Raw genomic sequence first — 19,756 nt, 5'->3', positions numbered from 1 at the left:
CACACACACACACACACCAAATGGCCGTCATTATTTCAGGCCATCATTTTGCTCTGTCTTATATTCAAATGTCAGGGTTAGATTTGCAGGCGGAAGGAGGGATGGAGGGAGAGAGGGAGGGGGGGGGTGGAATCAATAATTTATGGCCCCATATTCAGATTACTTGCTCTCTGCTGCTAATGCTAATTGATGAATGGGATAAATCACAATTCCGGGGCGAGGAAGAGGGACATTTTAAAGGTCCTGGGGATCAAACAGACAGATGGCTGGGGAGGAATGACTGATCACAGTCACACCTAGTGCTAATGGAGGGGACATGCTGGATGTAGCACTGTACAATGACCGCGGCAACGCATAACCCAACCTACAGTCTGGCTGTCACCGGGACAACGAGCGAAAGCCACCGCGTTCTCAGCACAAACTGGCGGCTACAACAACACAGCAGATCTCTAAAGCCGCAACGATGACGTCGCAAACCGTGTCACGTCATCCACACGAGCAGCACCTTCACAATCAAAGAGGATGGCTGCAGCAAGACGTCATCATGGTAATCAAAGGCCTTTCCAAGCAGCCTGGGGGAGGGATGGGGGGGAAGAGAGACCTATTGCCACAAGAAAAGGTCAACCAGTGAAGAACAAACACCATTGTAAATACAACCCATATTTATGCTTATTTATTTTCCCTTTTGTACTTTAACCATTTGTACATTGTTCATTTGTTTTGTTTATTATCTTCCTCACTTGCTTTGGCAATGTTAACATGTTTCCCATGTTAATAAAGCCCCTTGAATTGATATCTATCACACACACACACAGGTTCTGAAGGGAGATGCCGTTTAAAGTTTAAGACACCTACTTATACCTCCTCTCCCAGACGCCGCCCCTACTTTGATGACACAAACTAAGTCCAGGAGAGATACTTGCTTAGTGTAAAGAGACGGATGTAGATGAAAATCTTTCAGGAGATGTCTCCTACAGACACCTACACCGTATATACCCCCCTCTGACTGGTACAGTGGAAAGACAACGGCTCTGCCACACCTCATGTCCCTGTGAGAATGACCTTAATACCCGTAGACAGACTTTTTGCTCTCGGAAACCGAATTGAACATGAAAGGCTTTTAAAAACAGCCACACGTTTGTTAAATCACTGGCATTAATCAATTGTGCAACACCATACGCATATGTGATATGATTCATTGGACAATAAAAACAACATCTATACAACCACACGTGGATACAATGCATTTAAAAATCATAGAGGATAAAACTAAAAAAGCTTAGAAACGCATTTCCATTGTGGTCCTCTTGTTAACAAAATACATAATTCATCAATGAACAACAAATGAAAGGTGGAAAACAAATGGAGTTGAAGCAGTTTGGTACAGTCAGTATGGCTTGAGAGGAGGGTGTGTTGATGGTACAGTACAGCCAGGGAGAAAGCCAGTCTGTCGGACAAGCCAGGAGCTCTTCATCGAGGCCCGTGGCTTTGTCCGACGTTCCCAGTTCCTCCGTAGGTAGCCTCTCCTCCTCCGTTCCTCCGTAGGTAGCCTCTCCTCCTCCGTTCCTCCGTAGGTAGCCTCTCCTCCGTTCCTCCGTAGGTAGCCTCTCCTCCGTAAGGTAGCCTCTCCTCCGTAAGGTAGCCTCTCCTCCGTAAGGTAGCCTCTCCTCCGTAGGTAGCCTCTCCTCCGTAAGGTAGCCTCTCCTCCGTTCCTCCGAAGGTAGCCTCTCCTCCGAAGGTAGCGAAGGTAGCCTCTCCTCCGAAGGTAGCCTCTCCTCCGTAGGTAGCCTCTCCTCCGTAGGTAGCCTCTCCTCCGTAGGTAGCCTCTCCTCCGTAGGTAGCCGATCCTCCGTAGGGAGCCGATCCTCCGTAAGGGAGCCGATCCTCCGTAGGTAGCCTCTCCTCCGTAAGGTAGCCTCTCCTCCGTAGGTAGCCTCTCCTCCGTTCCTCCGTAGGTAGCAGATCCTCCGTAGGGAGCCGATCCTCTGTAAGGGAGCCGATCCTCCGTAAGGTAGCCTCTCCTCCGTTCCTCCGTAAGGTAGCCTCTCCCGTCCGTAAGGTAGCCGATCCTCCGTAAGGTAGCCTCTCCTCCGTAAGGGAGCCGATCCTCTCGATCCTCCGTAAGGAGCCTCTCTTCCGTTCCTCCGTAGGTAGCAGATCCTCCGTAAGGGAGCCGATCCTCTGTAAGGGAGCCGATCCTCCGTAAGGGCCTCTCCTCCGATCCTCCGTAAGGGAGCCTATCCTCCGTAAGGGAGCCTCTCCTCCGTTCCTCCGTAAGGGAGCCGATCCTCCGTAAGGGAGCCGATCCTCCGTAAGGGAGCCGATCCTCCGTAAGGGAGCCTCTCCTCCGTAAGGGAGCCTCTCCTCCGTAAGGGAGCCTCTCCTCCGTAAGGTAGCCTCTCCTCCGTAAGGGAGCCTCTCCTCCGTAAGGTAGCCTCTCCTCCGTAAGGTAGCCTCTCCTCCGTAAGGTAGCCTCTCCTCCGTAGGTAGCCTCTCCTCCGTAGGTAGCCTCTCCTCCGTTCCTCCGTAGGTAGCAGATCCTCCGTAAGGGAGCCGATCCTCCGTAAGGGAGCCGATCCTCCGTAAGGGAGCCGATCCTCCGTAAGGTAGCCGATCCTCCGTAAGGGAGCCGATCCTCCGTAAGGGAGCCGATCCTCCGTAAGGGAGCCGATCCTCCGTAAGGTAGCCTCTCCTCCGTAAGGTAGCCTCTCCTCCGTTCCTCCGTAGGTAGCAGATCCTCCGTAAGGGAGCCGATCCTCCGTAAGGTAGCCTCTCCTCCGTTCCTCCGTAAGGTAGCCTCTCCTCCGTAAGGGAGCCGATCCTCCGTAAGGGAGCCGATCCTCCGTAAGGGAGCCGATCCTCCGTAAGGGAGCCGATCCTCCGTAAGGGAGCCGATCCTCCGTAAGGTAGCCGATCCTCCGTAAGGTAGCCTCCTCCGTAAGGGCCGATCCTCGATCCTCCTCCGTAAGGGAGCCGATCCTCCGTAAGGAGCCGATCCTCCGTAAGGGAGCCGATCCTCCGTAAGGGAGCCGATCCTCCGTAAGGGAGCCGATCCTCCGTAAGGGAGCCGATCCTCCGTAAGGTAGCCTCTCCTCCGTAAGGTAGCCTCTCCTCCGTAAGGTAGCCTCTCCTCCGTAAGGTAGCCTCTCCTCCGTAAGGTAGCCTCTCCTCCGTAAGGGAGCCGATCCTCCGTAAGGGAGCCGATCCTCCGTAAGGGAGCCGATCCTCCATAAGGGAGCCGATCCTCCGTCGCCGACAGTGCAGAACCCACCTTGGTGATGCTTCGGTTGCAGTAAAGCGGCAGAAAATCAACCACACGTCAGCAGTGATCAGGAACAGTCCCTCTGCCTCTCGGACATCTCAGACACTGCAGTCTCCACCTTCTAACCCGCAGGTGAAACAAAAAAGCCTGGAGCTGCTGCTGCGTTACAGTAGCCATCCCGCTAGCCAGGAAAGGCAAACGGACTGAACGTCGTAACTTTGACATTGAAGACCACAATATTTATCTGAACAAAACAGATTTATCAAAAATAAAAAGCTTATTATATATTTTTTAAACACTTACAAATGCTTAAATATTTACTAAATGTACATGTACATGTCTGCCTAGGTGACCTCACAGCACCATGCCAACCACAGAACTCTGTTCATTTAAACAATAATGCCCAAGGAGGTGTGGTATATTGGCCATATAACACACCCTCGAGGTGCTTTATTGCTATTATAAACTGGTTACCAATGCAATTAGAGCAGTAAAAATAAAGGTTTTGTCATACCCGTGATATACGGTGTGATATACCGTGGCTGTAAGCCAATCAGCATTCAGAGCTCGAACCACCCAGTTTATAATATGAAGCAGAATTGTGGCTTTGGACAAAAAACACATCCAAGGCTAGAGTAAACACTGAGAAAAGTTTCAAATCAGATGTTGATGAGAGATAGATCTCGCTAGACATAATCTACTAATGTAAATCCACCCACTCAGTCGCTCTCCCTCCCTTTGTCACAGCCTCCTCTATGCCTCACTTCCTCCCACTACCCCCCCCCCCCGTCTCTCATTTCCCTGGGCTTATCTGCGTGTGGTGGAACAATGGGATGATGGCAGACGAGGGCTTCAATTACAGGATATTACACCGCTCTTCTTTCTCCTCTCATCCCTCTCTCCATCCTAATCACACTAAACAATTACCGGGGACTTCAGTATAAAGAGGGATGCACTCATTTGGGTTCTCTCGCTCCTTCTCTCTCAAACTTTCCATCAGTCCTTATCATGCTCTTCATCTCTCGCTTTACCTTTTCCCACCCTCTCTCCATCTTGCCCTTTCCGACTCTCTTTCTGTATAGCATTCCTCATCAGTACCAGTCATTCAGTTGGCTACAGCCCCAGCCATCACATGCAGTCCCTGCTCACTGAAGGGCTCTTTGTGATATCCCCCTCTCCCCTCGACCTTCATTCAACGTTCCATTCATCTATTGCTTTCCAGACCCATCTGTCCCTTGCTTCTACTCCTCCATCCCTCAGTCTAACTCAGTCCCTTCATTGGATTAGAGATTATCAAGAGAGCTTCATGTTCTTATGAACCGAGTCCTGGACTGCACATCTTAGCTAAATGGCTCTGCCCCCCCCCCACTCTACGCTCCATTCATTTGTTCATGACTCCCTCATCCATCTATCAGTTTCCCGTTTTAAAGCATCTTTTCATTTGATAAGTGTTCTTATCTAACCATGTGGCAGAGGTCCCTGCCGTCTTTGGGCCGAGTCAATGTGTGTGCGTCATTCAATATTTTCCCTTCATCTTATCCCTCTACATCAGATCTAGCCTTGTGTCTGAGGAGGGATTGGCTATGACATCTCCGGGGTGTGTTTGTGTCCCGTCTCTCTGATGGATTGCTTCCATTTAGCCCGGCAGCCGGGCCATTTGTTTCACATTCACAACCAGGTCTGATCACGCACGCACACTTCCTCACTACTTACGCCATTCACACACACACACACACACACACACACACACACACACACACACAAATGTGCGCCAAAACCAAATCAGAGTTGCAGCAGCCCTATATGCAAATAGACCATTGCCATATATGGATCTGTACCATTTACTTTGAACTGGACTGTTTTTACAGCATGAGCGGTCGTGAGTAGATGCGCTTGTTTTGAGATCAAAGCGAGAGCTGCATGTAGCCACGTGTGCACATTTTGTTCATATCCTTTACTATTTAGTGAGTTATTAGCCCAGTTATAGATCATTTGTAGTCGGCAATAGGGGAGTGATTGCTTCCTACAAGAGCACAAAACGTGTACATTTCTAGCCATCTTTAAAAGAGTCAGGTAAGGAGCACGTTGGTCTTAAAGGGGAAGTGTTGTAATTTGAGACAGGCTTAAGCTAAGTAGCCAATCAGCAGAGGGTAGCATAATTTGTCTGATTCTCTGTAATAATGGGAATAATTCTGCATTTTATTTTGTAAAGTGGTTTCTTGCAGCAAACTACACAACCTGTTCAGTCACCTTGTCTGAAGGACAAGTGGATAAGCAAGTTACGCCCTGCATGTTTTTTTTACATTGAAAACCACACGTTGGCTGCTACTGTAGGCTGAATGATAGAACAGCTAATTAATGTTCAAATGAATTTGGGATGCATTTCCTTCATTGGCTTTGATGGTAGGCCACTCTGGTAGACCTACATTACGATACAATAGCCACAGTTAAATCTGTAACTATAAGCGGTGTTCACAGTAAACGCTCAGCGGACCGGAAATTCGCAATGTTAGGGAACATTGATCACCCCCCATACACAAACACCAGCACATATGAACATCATTCCCTACCTTCTGACACCATTCAAACATGTACACGTCAGCAAATGCTTGAGCATTCACACACACGTGCAAAACACTCCGAGCCTCACCAGTCTCCCATTGTATTACTGAAGTCTGAAAATAAGAGATGATTTCTTACAAGCGTCTGTTTAGTCAATTACCTCGACTAACCGGTGCCCCCGCACATTGACTCTAACGGCACCCCCTGTATTTAGCCTCGCTGTTATTTTACTGCTGCTCTTTAATTATTTATTACTTTTATTTCTTTTTTCTTCTTCTTAAAACTGCATTGTTGGTTAAGTGATTGTAAGTAAGGTCAAAAGGTCGAATACACCTGTTGTATTCGGCGCATGTGACAAATACAATTTGATTGGAGTGCGCCTGTCGGTGTGTGTGTTCCAGTGCATGCAGTGTCAGAGTCGCGTGTGTGTCAGCAGTCATCCGTGGTGTCCAATGCTGAGTGATCACGGCCCAGCACACACACTCACACAGGTGTTACTCTTCGCAGGAGACAAAGAGGGCAAGATGGGCACAGTGTGCAGCAGTAAATAACCCTAGAACCCTGTGTCTGTTTGTGTGTACTGTACTTCTGTGTGTGTACCTTTATGTGTGTGTGTGTGAGACACAGCAGGGAGGCAGGTCTCAGTCATTTACATGGCAATTTCAGGTTGAGCGCCTGCGAAATGAGATCCAATCGGAGATGCTCCTTTTGACAGAAGCTCTGCCATATGTGTGTGTGTATGTGTGTGTGTTGGTCTAGCTCCATATGTGTGTGTTTGTGTGTGTGTGTGTGTGTGTGTGTGTATTGGTCTAGCTCCATATATGTGTGTTTATGTGTGTGTGTGTGTGTTGGTCCAGCTCTAGCCCATCAAATATGTTGACTAAAAATACTATTGCCGAGATTGAAGATGGGGCCAGGCAAAGACGAAGCCCATCGTTTTGTCTCACAGAGGACGATTATGCACGCGTCGTGCTGCTTTAAGTGAAGCCCCACTTCTCGTGATTTCCAATGGCAATATCCAATGTCATCCACCGGCCTTGTTGTTGCACACAACACATACGAGGAAGTAGCATGTCTACGCCTTGAGCAATAGTTGAGAAGAATGGAGTCGTACGGGGAATGTTTGACTCAAGGAAAACTTGAGAGAAAAATTAAAAAGAACACACTGAAGGAAGGAAATTGTAAAAACTGAAAACCCAGCAAAGCGTACCTCAAGACCTCAGCCGTAATACAATGAGACGCGCTACCTCCCAATTGACATTCTCAAATATTCAATAATATATGCAAATGGCGTCGCTTGTATTCACGCCGCGGAAAGCATTATGAAAAAGTGTGCACACTCGCCCGTCTCGCTTTCTTACGCACCAAACCCAGTCGAACAGACCCGCTTTAAAGCTGTCGATTCCTAATGAGCTCCAAGAGGATAAAACAGAAGCTAAAATGTATCATTATTTCAAACGGACCAGTTTTTTTAAGCCCGTGACCCAGAAACGGCCCCAAACATTGACAAATGGATTCCACGTCAAACGACGAGACCGGGAGATGGAAGCTTCTGACCCTGATTGGTCAGATTTCCAGGGCAGGGTAATTGATTCAAGGATAAGGTGAGAAGAGGACAGCCTTGAAAGTGTGCTGTGACGCTTTCAGTTCTAAGAGTTCAGACGCCGCAGGTTCAGATTCACAACCATCATACCCATCAGGACTTCCTCCAAAAGGAGAAAGAACGAAAACACAATAGCATAGAAATAAAAGAGTGTATGTCTGATCTGGCTAAGTATGTTGGTTAACTATCACCGTTTATCAAGGACTGGAGAATAGTGCAGGCAGCTTTACATTGGTTATTCCAACAAAGAAACAGACATCTTTTTATTGATCCAAAAATTAAATTAGGGGAGGGGGGGTCATTCAGCTTTAATATTGCAATTACGTCTGGAAGCTCTAAATCTGTCTTTAGCCTGGTTGAATGTGCAGTGGGGCAGACAGACAGTGCATGTAATAATCGTAGCAGTATTAGAAGTAGTGATTCCACATTGTATGGGCTGTGGGCCTGGTGGTCTGTCTGTCAGCTAGTCTTTGTGAAGATCAATGGAGAGGAGGTCAGGGATTATCACAGCTCTGGAGCTGAGGGAGAGATCTGTGAATAAGTCATTTAGAGTGTGTGTGTGTGTGTCTCAGAGTGTGTAAACACTTTAAGATAAAGGTCAAAAGGCTAGTAGCACACACAGGGCCAGGCTAACATATGGACAGAGGTCTTCTCGGTCGGCGAGATGCTACCGTCTCCCGAGTGCACTCAAGTTCACCTTTGACCTACGTAGACCAGGGGTGTAAGGACGCCCACAAGTGGGCCCCGTTCCCAAGGGAGAAACAAAAGCATAGGTGAAGGGGGGGGGTGACCCTGTCTGTCTGATGAGGGAATGTTGCTCCGGTAGAGAGATGGATGAGCAGAGTTTGGAGCGTGGCCCCTTGCTGGGTTTAATGGCTCATTGTTTTATCACACATCCGCATACACACACAACAAACAGCTACACGTATTTGACTCGCATAAATGTGTCATTACTACTTCAACCAACACCGACCCTCCCACACTTTGCCCTCCCTTTCAGCATGACAACACCCTAACATGAATGAGCCCTTGCCCAGCTGTCTCGCTCACACACACACACACACACACACACACACACACACACACACACACACACTTAACGTAGTTTGTCAGGCCCGCTGTTTGAATAAAAATAGGTCCAAAACACAATCAGGGGCCGCAATTAAGCTGTGAAGGTAAAACACAGCTGCCTTTATTGTGTTATTAACAAACTCTTCTTTCATTAATTTCCTCTCCTTCTTTCCATTTATTCCTTAGCAGCCTGTCTGCCTTTTAATTAAGACACACAAGATGGCGTCGGGAGGAGTGTGCAGAAGTCAAGCGATTAAGAGAGAAAAAAAGAGGGGAAAAGAAAAAAAGGGGAGGGAAGTAAGGATGGAGGGAGGGAGGGAGGGAGGGAGGGAGGGAGGGAGAGGGAGGGAGGGAGGAGGGAGGGAGGGAGGGAGGGAGGGAGGGAGGGAGGGAGAGGGAGGGAGGGGGGAGGGAGGGGGAGGGAGGGAGGGAGGGAGGGAGGGAGGGAGGGATGGAGGGATGGAGGGATGGAGGGAGGGAGGGAGGGAGGGATGGAGGGATGGAGGGAGGGAGGGAGGGAGGGAGGGAGGGAGGGAGGGAGGGAGGGAGGGAGGGAGGGATGGATGGAGGGAGGGAGGGAGGGAGGGAGGAGGGAGGGAGGGAGGGAGGGAGAGGGAGGGAGGGGGAGGGAGGGAGGGGGAGGGAGGGAGGGAGGGAGGGAGGGAGGGGGGGGAGAGAGGGAGGGAGGGAGGGAGGGGAGGGAGGGAGGGAGGGAGGGAGGGAGGGAGGGAGGGATGGAGGGAGGGAGGGAGGGAAGTAGGATGGAGGGAGGGAGGGAGGGAGGGAGGGAGGGAGGGAGGGAGGGATGGAGGGAGGGAGGGATGGAGGGAGGGAGGGAGGGAGGGAGGGAGGGAGGGAGGGATGGAGGGATGGAGGGAGGGAGGGAGGGAGGGAGGGAGGGAGGGATGGAGGGGGGAGGGAGTAGGATGGAGGGAGGGAGGGAGGGAGGGAGGGAAGTAGGATGGAGGGAGGGAGGGAGGGAGGGAGGGAGGGAGGGAGGGAGGGAGGGAGGGAGGGAGGGAGGAGGGAGGGAGGGAGGGGAGGGAGGGGGAGGGAGGGAGGGAGGGAGGGAGGGAGGGGGAGGGAGGGAGGGAGGGAGGGAGGGAGGGATGGAGGGGGAGGGAGGGAGGGAGGGATGGAGGGATGGAGGGAGGGAGGGAGGGGGAGGGAGGGAGGGAGGGAGGGAGGGAGGGAGGGAGGGAGGGAGGGAGGGAGGGAGGGAGGGAGGGAGGGGGAGGGGATGGAGGGAGGGGGGAGGGAGGGAGGGAGGGAGGGAGGGAGGGATGGAGGGAGGGAGGGAGGGAGGGGAGGGAGGGAGGGAGGGAGGGAGGGAGGGAGGGATGGAGGAGGGAGGGAGGGGGAGGGAGGGAGGGAGGGAGGGAGGGAGGGATGGAGGGAGGGAGGGAGGGAGGGAGGGAGGGAGGGAGGAGGGAGAGGGAGGGAGGGGGGGAGGGAGGGAGGGAGGGAGGGAGGGAGGGAGGAGGGAGGGAGGGGGAGGGAGAGAGAGGGGAGGGAGGGAGGGAGGGAGGGAGGGAGGGAGGGAGGGAGGGATGGAGGGAGGGAGGGAGGGAAGTAGGATGGAGGGAGGGAGGGAGGGAGGGAGGGAGGGATTTAGGAGGGAGGGATGGAGGGAGGGAGGGAGGGAAGTAGGGATGGAGGGAGGGAGGGAGGGAGGGAGGGAGGGAGGGAGGGAGGGAGGGATGGATTTCCTGGAGGGATGGAGGGAGGGAGGGAGGGGAGGGATGGATATGGAGGGAGGGAGGGAGGGAAGTTTTTTAGGATGGAGGGAGGGAGGGAGGGAGGGAGGGAGGGAAGTAGGATGGAGGGAGGGAGGGAGGGAGGGAGGGAGGGAGGGAGGGAGGGAGGAGAGGGAGGGAGGGGGATCTCACAGGGAGGGAGAGAGGGAGGGAGGGAGGGAGGGGGAGGGAGAGATTGGGAGGGAGGGAGGGAGGGGGAGGGAGGGAGGGAGGGAGGGAGGGAGGGAGGGAGGGAGGGAGGGATGGAGGGAGGGAGGGAGGGAACAAGGATGGAGGGAGGGAGGGAGGGAGGGGAGGGAGGGAGGGATGGAGGGAGGGAAAGCTAAATGGAGGGAGGGAGGGAGGGAGGGAGGGAGGGAGGGAGGAGGGAAGATGGAGGGAGGGAGGGAGGGAGGGATGGAGGGATGGAGGGAGGGAGGGAGGGAAGTAGGATGGAGGGAGGGAGGGAGGGAGGGAAGTAGGATGGAGGGAGGGAGGAGGGGGAGGGATTCTCAGGGAGGGAGGGCTAGGGAAGTCATCATGAGGAGGGAGGGAGGGAGGGAGGGAGGGAGGGATAAGGGGGAGGGGGAGGGAGGGAGGGGAGGGAGGGAGGGAGGGAGGGAGGGATGGAGGGAGGGAGGGAGGGAGGGAGGGAGGGAGGGAGGGATGGAGGGAGGGAGGGAGGGAGGGAGGGAGGGAGGGAGGGAGGGAGGGAGGGAGGGAGGGATCATGGATGGAGGGAGGGAGGGAGGGAGGGAGGGAGGAGGGGGGAGGGAGGGAGGGAGGGAGGGAACAGGATGGATGGAGGGAGGGAGGGAGGGAGGGAGGGAGGGATGGAGGGAGGGAGGGAGGGAGGGAGGGAGGGAGGGAGGGAGGGAGGGAGGGAGGGAGGGAGGGAGGGATGGAGGGAGGGAGGGAGGGAGGGAGGGAGGGAGGGAGGGAGGGATGGAGGGAGGGAGGGAGGGATGGAGGGAGGGATGGAGGGAGGGAGGGAGGGAGGGAGCTCTAAGGGAGGGAGGGATGGAGGGAGGGATGGAGGGAGGGAGGGAGGGAGGATGGAGGGAGGGAGGGAGGGAGGGAGGGAGGGAGGGATGGGATCAGTGGATGGAGGGAGGGAGGGAGGGAGGGAGGGAGGGAGGGAGGGAGGGGGGAGGGAGGGAGGGAGGGAGGGAGGGAGGGAGGGATGGAGGGAAGTAGGATGGATGGAGGGAGGGAGGGAGGGAGGGAGGGAGGGAGGGAGGGAGGGATGGAGGGATTTAGGATGGAGGGAGGGAGGGAGGGAGGGAGGGAACAGGGAAGGGGGGGGGATAGGGAGGGAGGGAGGGAGGGAGGGAGGGAGGGAGGGAGAGGGAGGGATGGAGGGATGGAGGGAAGTAGGATGGAGGGAGGGAGGGAGGGAGGGAGGGAGGGAGGGAAGTATGGATGGAGGGAGGGAGGGAGGGAGGGAGGGAGGGAGGGGGAGGGAGGGAGGGAGGGAGGGAGGGAGGGAGGGAGGGAGGGAGGAGGGAAGTAGGATGGATGGAGGGAGGGAGGGAGGGAGGGAGGGGGGAGGGAGGGAGGGAGGGAGGGAGGGAGGGGGGGGGAGGGAGGGAGGGAGGGAGGGAGGGGGAGGGAGGGAGGGATGGAGGGAGGGAGGGATGGAGGGAGGGAGGGATGGAGGGAGGGAGGGAGGGAGGGAGGGAGGGAGGGAGGGAGGGAGGGAGGGAGGGAGGGAGGGATGGAGGGAGGGAGGGAGGGAGGGAGGGATGGAGGGAGGGAGGGAGGGAGGGAGGGAGGGAGGGAGGGAGGGGGAGGGGGGAGGGAGGGAGGGAGGGAGGGAGGGAGGGAGGGAGGGAGGGAGGGAGGGAGGGAGGGAGGAGAGGGGAAAATGGAGAGGTAGGGGAAAAATGAAGTCAAGCATTTAAGAGAAAAGGAGATGACGAAGGAGGAGGGATAAAGCAGGGGAGGAGGACCATGTTGGAGAGGGGAGAAGGGTAAAACACAGGAGATTTTATTTCCTCTACATGTGCTGAATAACACCATCTCTTATACTCAAACAACCTTCTCTTGAATTTATTTTTTACGACTACATTGAAAACCCAGCATTTTATCAGCAAATTATCATTCGGCAAATGAGAATGGTATGTTATGTCAGATCTGGTGTTCATTTGGGCTGGGAATTGCCAGGGATCTCACAATATGATATTATCATGATACTTCGGTACGATGGGCACTGTGATTCTCATGATTGTACTGTATTCCAAACAGATTTCTCACCATATGTCTGTTGCAGAGGGACAAGAGAGAGCCATGAGAAAAACTAACTTAGATCCTGTTTGGTTCTGAACAAAGCGTAAAACTCACTAGTCAAAGCTAAAACCAAGTTTATTCACACACTGGGTCAAACAGCTGCATAAGACAAAGACATGTTTGTACAGGCACATATATTTATACCCTCCTTCTCGTTCGGCGTCTCCTCTAAGCACCTCTAGACAGCCAATACATCTCTGTTGCTAGGCAGGAACTTAAGTGGTGACTGCTCCTTCTCACTGCATCTGACCTGACCTCGGCCCACATTCCTCACTCCTCCCTAATCCACGGCTATCCAACCTCATCATCGACTGAAACCGGACTGGTTACTCTTTGCATCTCTCCATAAGGATACATGAGATTTGACAATAAGATCCGATAGAATGTAAACTTTCTGCACTCAGTAGATTTCCATACACCCAGCTCTAATATGGTAACATTAATAATTTCCATACACCCAGCTCTAATATGGTAACATTAATAATTTCCATACACCCAGCTCTAATATGAGAACATGAATCATTTCCATACACCCAGCTCTAATATGGTAACATGAATCATTTCCATACACCCAGCTCTAATATGAGAACATGAATAATTTCCATACACCCAGCTCTAATATGGTAACATGAATAATTTCCATACACCCAGCTCTAATATGAGAACATGAATCATTTCCATACACCCAGCTCTAATATGGTAACATGAATCATTTCCATACACCCAGCTCTAATATGGTAACATGAATCATTTCCATACACCCAGCTCTAATATGGGAACATGAATCATTTCCATACACCCAGCTCTAATATGAGAACATGAATCATTTCCATACACCCAGCTCTAATATGGTAACATGAATAATTTCCATACACCCAGCTCTAATATGAGAACATGAATCATTTCCATACACCCAGCTCTAATATGGTAACATGAATCATTTCCATACACCCAGCTCTAATATGGTAACATGAATCATTTCCATACACCCAGCTCTAATATGGGAACATGAATCATTTCCATACACCCAGCTCTAATATGAGAACATGAATCATTTCCATACACCCAGCTCTAATATGGTAACATGAATAATTTCCATACACCCAGCTCTAATATGAGAACATTAATCATTTCCATACACCCAGCTCTAATATGGTAACATGAATCATTTCCATACACCCAGCTCTAATATGGTAACATGAATCATTTCCATACACCCAGCTCTAATATGGTAACATGAATAATTTCCATACACCCAGCTCTAATATGGGAACATGAATAATTTCCATACACCCAGCTCTAATATGGTAACATGAATCATTTCCATACACCCAGCTCTAATATGGTAACATGAATAATTTCCATACACCCAGCTCTAATATGGTAACATGAATCATTTCCATACACCCAGCTCTAATATGGGAACATGAATAATTTCCATACACCCAGCTCTAATATGGTAACATGAATCATTTCCATACACCCAGCTCTAATATGGGAACATGAATCATTTCCATACACCCAGCTCTAATATGGGAACATGAATAATTTCCATACACCCAGCTCTAATATGGGAACATGAATAATTTCCATACACCCAGCTCTAATATGGGAACATGAATAATTTCCATACACCCAGCTCTAATATGAGAACATGAATCATTTCCATACACCCAGCTCTAATATGGTAACATTCATCATTTCCATACACCCAGCTCTAATATGGGAACATTCATCATTTCCATACACCCAGCTCTAATATGGGAACATTAATCATTTCCAGACACCCAGCTCTAATATGGGAACATTCATCATTTCCATACACCCAGCTCTAATATGGTAACATGAATCATTTCCATACACCCAGCTCTAATACGGTAACATGAATCATTTCCATACACCCAGCTCTAATATGGGAACATTCATCATTTCCATACACCCAGCTCTAATATGGTAACATGAATCATTTCCATACACCCAGCTCTAATATGGTAACATGAATCATTTCCATACACCCAGCTCTAATATGGTAACATGAATCATTTCCATACACCCAGCTCTAATATGGTAACATGAATCATTTCCATACACCCAGCTCTAATATGGGAACATTAATCATTTCCATACACCCAGCTCTAATATGGTAACATGAATCATTTCCATACACCCAGCTCTAATATGGGAACATTCATCATTTCCATACACCCAGCTCTAATATGGTAACATGAATCATTTCCATACACCCAGCTCTAATATGGTAACATGAATCATTTCCATACACCCAGCTCTAATATGGTAACATGAATCATTTCCATACACCCAGCTCTAATATGGGAACATGAATCATTTCCATACACCCAGCTCTAATATGAGAACATGAATCATTTCCATACACCCAGCTCTAATATGGTAACATGAATCATTTCCATACACCCAGCTCTAATATGGGAACATTCATCATTTCCATACACCCAGCTCTAATATGGTAACATGAATCATTTCCATACACCCAGCTCTAATATGGTAACATGAATCATTTCCATACACCCAGCTCTAATATGGTAACATGAATCATTTCCATACACCCAGCTCTAATATGGTAACATGAATCATTTCCATACACCCAGCTCTAATATGGGAACATGAATCATTTCCATACACCCAGCTCTAATATGGTAACATGAATCATTTCCATACACCCAGCTCTAATATGGGAACATTCATCATTTCCATACACCCAGCTCTAATATGGTAACATGAATCATTTCCATACACCCAGCTCTAATATGGTAACATGAATCATTTCCATACACCCAGCTCTAATATGGTAACATGAATCATTTCCATACACCCAGCTCTAATATGGTAACATGAATAATTTCCATACACCCAGCTCTAATATTTGAACATTAATCATTTCCATACACCCAGCTCTAATATGGTAACATGAATCATTTCCATACACCCAGCTCTAATATGGGAACATGAATCATTTCCATACACCCAGCTCTAATACGGTAACATGAATAATTTCCATACACCCAGCTCTAATATGGTAACATGAATCATTTCCATACACCCAGCTCTAATATGGTAACATTAATCATTTCCATACACCCAGCTCTAATATGGGAACATGAATCATTTCCATACACCCAGCTCTAATATGGTAACATGAATCATTTCCATACACCCAGCTCTAATATGGTAACATGAATCATTTCCATACACCCAGCTCTAATATGGTAACATGAATCATTTCCATACACCCAGCTCTAATATGGTAACATGAATCATTTCCATACACCCAGCTCTAATATGAGAACATGAATCATTTCCATACACCCAGCTCTAATATGGTAACATGAATCATTTCCATACACCCAGCTCTAATATGGGAACATGAATCATTTCCATACACCCAGCTCTAATATGGTAACATGAATCATTTCCATACACCCAGCTCTAATATGGTAACATGAATCATTTCCATACACCCAGCTCTAATATGGTAACATGAATCATTTCCATACACCCAGCTCTAATATGGGAACATGAATCATTTCCATACACCCAGCTCTAATATGGTAACATTAATCATTTCCATACACCCAGCTCTAATATGGGAACATGAATCATTTCCATATACCCAGCTCTAATATGGGAACATGAATAAGGATACTTCAAGTTAGAATCCAACAATCATGTAAATAAGTGCTGAAAACTAATCGTCTCCCTGTTTAAAAAGAAGATGGGAGAACAAGCTACGAAAAAAAAATATTGGAGTTCTTGTTGCGACAGTCAAAACTACAAGATATTGTCAAAAACAATATACCGATATGTAACGGTGTCAATTCCCCCCCCATCACTGGTATTTGTGTCCCCTCTCACCGTCTCTCCTCCATTGGGGCGATGGACCAGACGTTTTAGCCTATGGAGTAAAGTGAATCAGACATGACTCCTGCTGTAAGTGATACAAGTAGCACTACTCAGACCAGAGCAGGTGGTCCCAGACAGACCGCCAGACTGGCTTTAATAAAGAGCCATGGAGGCTAGAAAAGCATATACCAGGAAGTCAAACTGTCGGTGCTCGACTGAAATAGGTGCCGGTACTCTTTGTAAATTAGGCACAGGAACTCAAGCAGTAGAACATTTGAGGCGCTGGTACTCAGTTCCGATGAGCACAGAGTGAAACTAGTCCAAATCAGGCTGGACACATACTTTAGACCAGTCACAGTCAGCACACTGTTTCAAATGATTTTATCTTCAAGGACGGACCATAAAAGTAAAACACCAGATAGTAAAACCGAGCTGGAATGAATAGAATTACCAGAATGTGCAATCAAAAACTACAATCAAAATCAAAGAAAAAATGTGCAAACCGTACACTCTCCAAACCAACTCTTCAAATGATGTAGAAAAAGCGTAGAGGTCAACGGCGGTTCACACACTCTATCCATATTGTTCTAGTTGTGTGGGCGTTTGCGTCGATTTCTTCATCCCCCAGAGCGGTTTCTGAATCTCTCAATTCACCTCTGTCTCTCGCTCCCTCTGGGCTGAACTTCAGTCCTCTTTGAGCACTCCATCGCTCTGAGCAGGGCTGCTTGGTACCTCAGAAAAAAATAATCCCTCTTTACTTTTCAATCCACATCGGGAGGATCACTAACTGGCAAGAAGAGAACAGTGATTGTGCTGACGTTGTATTCAACTTCTGTACACCACATGCAGTATTGATCGCAGGTGGTCCAACATAGGTTATTGCACTTCTAAACTTAACACTAGTTGAGAATTCGAGGAAACGTTTGGGTATTGTAGCAGACTCCGTGGTAGAAGAAGCTGTTGATGAATTTATCACCCACAACAGGTGTTTGAGAAACTGTAATTAAGGTCTTTCTATTGAATTTTTAAGAAAACAGATGTTTTTTAACTGCTGCTTTGTGGGATGATCCACTACATGACCAAAAGTATGTGGGGACACCTGCTCGTAGAACATCTCATTCCAAAATCATGGGCTTTAATGGAGTTGGTTCCCCCTTTGCTGCTATAACAGCCTCCATTCTTCTGGGAAGGCTTTCCACTAGATGTTGGAACATTGCTGCGGGGACTTTGCTTCCATTCAGCCACAACAACATTAGTGAGGTCGGGCACTGAAGGTGGGCGATTAGGCTTGCAGGTGATGTTCCAATACCTGGGGCGGCAGGTAGCCTAGTGGTTAAAGTGTTGGGCCAGTTATCGAAAGAGGTTGAGGTTGAGGTTAGGGCTCTGTTCTTCCACATCGATCTTGACAAACCACTTCTGTACTGATGTCTTGAGCATGGGGGCATTGTCAAACTGAAACAGGAAATGGCCTTCCCCAAACTGTTGCCACAAAGTAGGAAGCACAGAATCATCTAGAATGTCATTGAATGCTGTAGTGTTAAGATTTCCCATCACTGGAATTGGAATGGAATTAAGGGACCCGAACCATGAAAAACAGCCCCAGACCATTATTCCTCCACCAAACTTTACAGTTGACACAGTGAATTGGGGCAGGTGGCGTTCTCCTGGCATCCACCAAATCCAGATTCGTACATCAGACTGCCAGATAGTGTAACGTGATTGATCACTCCAAAGTCCAATGGCGGTGAGCTTTACACCACTCCAGCCGACACTTGGCATTGCGCATGGTGATCTTAGGCTTGTGTGTGGTTGCTCGGCCATGGGAGCTTCATGAAATGGATTTCCAACTAAAAGTTATTGTGTTGACGTTAGTGAGTGTTGATACCGAGGACAGACGATCTGTACGCATTTCTTGCTTCAGCGGTCAAGTTTCTATGAGCTTGTGTGGCCTACCACTTCGCGGCTGAGCCGTTGTTGCTCCTAGATGTTTCCACTTCAAAATAACAGCACTTACTGTTGACCGGGGCAGCTCAAGCAGGGAAGATATTTGATGAACTGACTTTTTGGAAAAGTGGCATCCTAGGACCATGTCTCAGGACTACCTGACATGAGGGCTCCTTGCTGTCCCCAGTCCACCTGGCCATGCTCCTGCTCCAGTTTCAACTGTTCTGCCTTACTATTATTCAACCATGCTGGTCATTTATGAACATTTGAACATCTTGGCCACGTTCTGTTATAATCTCCACCCGGCACAGCCAGAAGAGGACTGGCCACCCCACATATGCTCTCTCTAATTCTCTCTTTCTTTCTCTCTCTCGGAGGACCTGAGCCCTAGGACCGTGCCCCAGGACTACCTGACATGATGGCTCCTTGCTGTCCCCAGTCCACCTGACTGCTGCTGCTCCAGTTTCAACTGTTCTGCCTTATTATTATTCGACCATGCTGGTCATTTATGAACATTTGAACATCTTGGTCATGTTCTGTTATAATCTCTACCCGGCACAGCCAGAAGAGGACTGGCCACCCCACATAGCCCGGTTCCTCTCTAGGTTTCTTCCTAGGTTTTGGCCTTTCTAGGGAGTTTTTCCTAGCCACCGTGCTTTTACACCTGCATTGTTTGCTGTTTGGGGTTTTAGGCTGGGTTTCTGTACAGCACTTTGAGATATCAGCTGATGTACGAAGGGCTATATAAATACATTTGATTTGATTTGATTTTGATTTGATCCTATGACAGTGCCACATTGAACGTCACTGAGGTCTTCAGTAAGGCCATTCTATCACCAATGTTTGTCTATTGAGATTACATGGTTTAGTGCTCGATGTTATACACCTGTCAGCGAAGGGTGTGGTTGAGATCAAATCAACTAACTTGAAGGGGTGTCTACATACTTTTGTATATATAGTTACTTCAAAACAAACCCCTCTGATGTCCTTGCAATAGAACAGCAGAACATGTACTGATAATTTTTCCCTCCCACGATTCTGGACGTTCCTCTCAGTTTCATCAACAAAAACTAAAACAATAACAAAGGCGCTGGGCCGAACAACGGCGCCGACTCGCCTTATGCAGATTCCAGCTTTGACTGTTCAGTGGACTCAACCGTGATGAACATGTGTCCGTGCTATGAGAACCCAGATGAGTGAGCTTCTGTTAGAGTCCTGAGGCCTCACTGTCCTGGTTTGTCCACCCGACTTACCCTGTTCTATCCTCCCCTATGGCAGTAAAGGGACATCCGCCACTGTTCTTACAGACTAGATTATCAAGAGGAACTAAAGCCGTAAGTCTTTTGGGGTGAAATTCAGGAATGAGAAACACAGCTATCATCACACAAAAAAACAGATTGTGGACTCTCG

The 19,756-nt window shown here is 49.2% G+C and overlaps 1 protein-coding gene and 1 long non-coding RNA gene across 5 annotated transcripts in view; one reads left to right on the top strand and one right to left on the bottom strand.

Moving 5' to 3' along the window:
* The window catches only part of LOC118398938 (ephrin type-A receptor 7-like), a 301,118-nt gene that overhangs the window by 88,803 nt on the left and 192,559 nt on the right, over window positions 1-19,756 (bottom strand). The gene's annotated exons all lie outside the window — the stretch shown is intronic.
* LOC127909835 (uncharacterized) lies at window positions 2,615-3,226 on the top strand. 4 transcript variants are annotated; one of them, XR_008072467.1, is made up of 3 exons: window positions 2,615-2,792; window positions 3,007-3,082; window positions 3,197-3,226. It is a non-coding gene; the product is annotated as an uncharacterized LOC127909835 (long non-coding RNA). The 4 variants fall into 4 exon arrangements; XR_008072470.1 differs by lacking the exon at window positions 3,007-3,082 and adding an exon at window positions 2,831-2,906; XR_008072469.1 differs by lacking the exon at window positions 3,197-3,226 and adding an exon at window positions 2,831-2,906 and having other exon boundaries at window positions 3,045-3,074.

This window comes from Oncorhynchus keta, chromosome 20, assembly GCF_023373465.1.
Source record: "Oncorhynchus keta strain PuntledgeMale-10-30-2019 chromosome 20, Oket_V2, whole genome shotgun sequence".
Taxonomy (NCBI): domain Eukaryota; kingdom Metazoa; phylum Chordata; class Actinopteri; order Salmoniformes; family Salmonidae; genus Oncorhynchus; species Oncorhynchus keta.
Note: the sequence above shows the minus strand (reverse complement) of the source record. Positions and strands in the feature narration are given on the sequence as shown.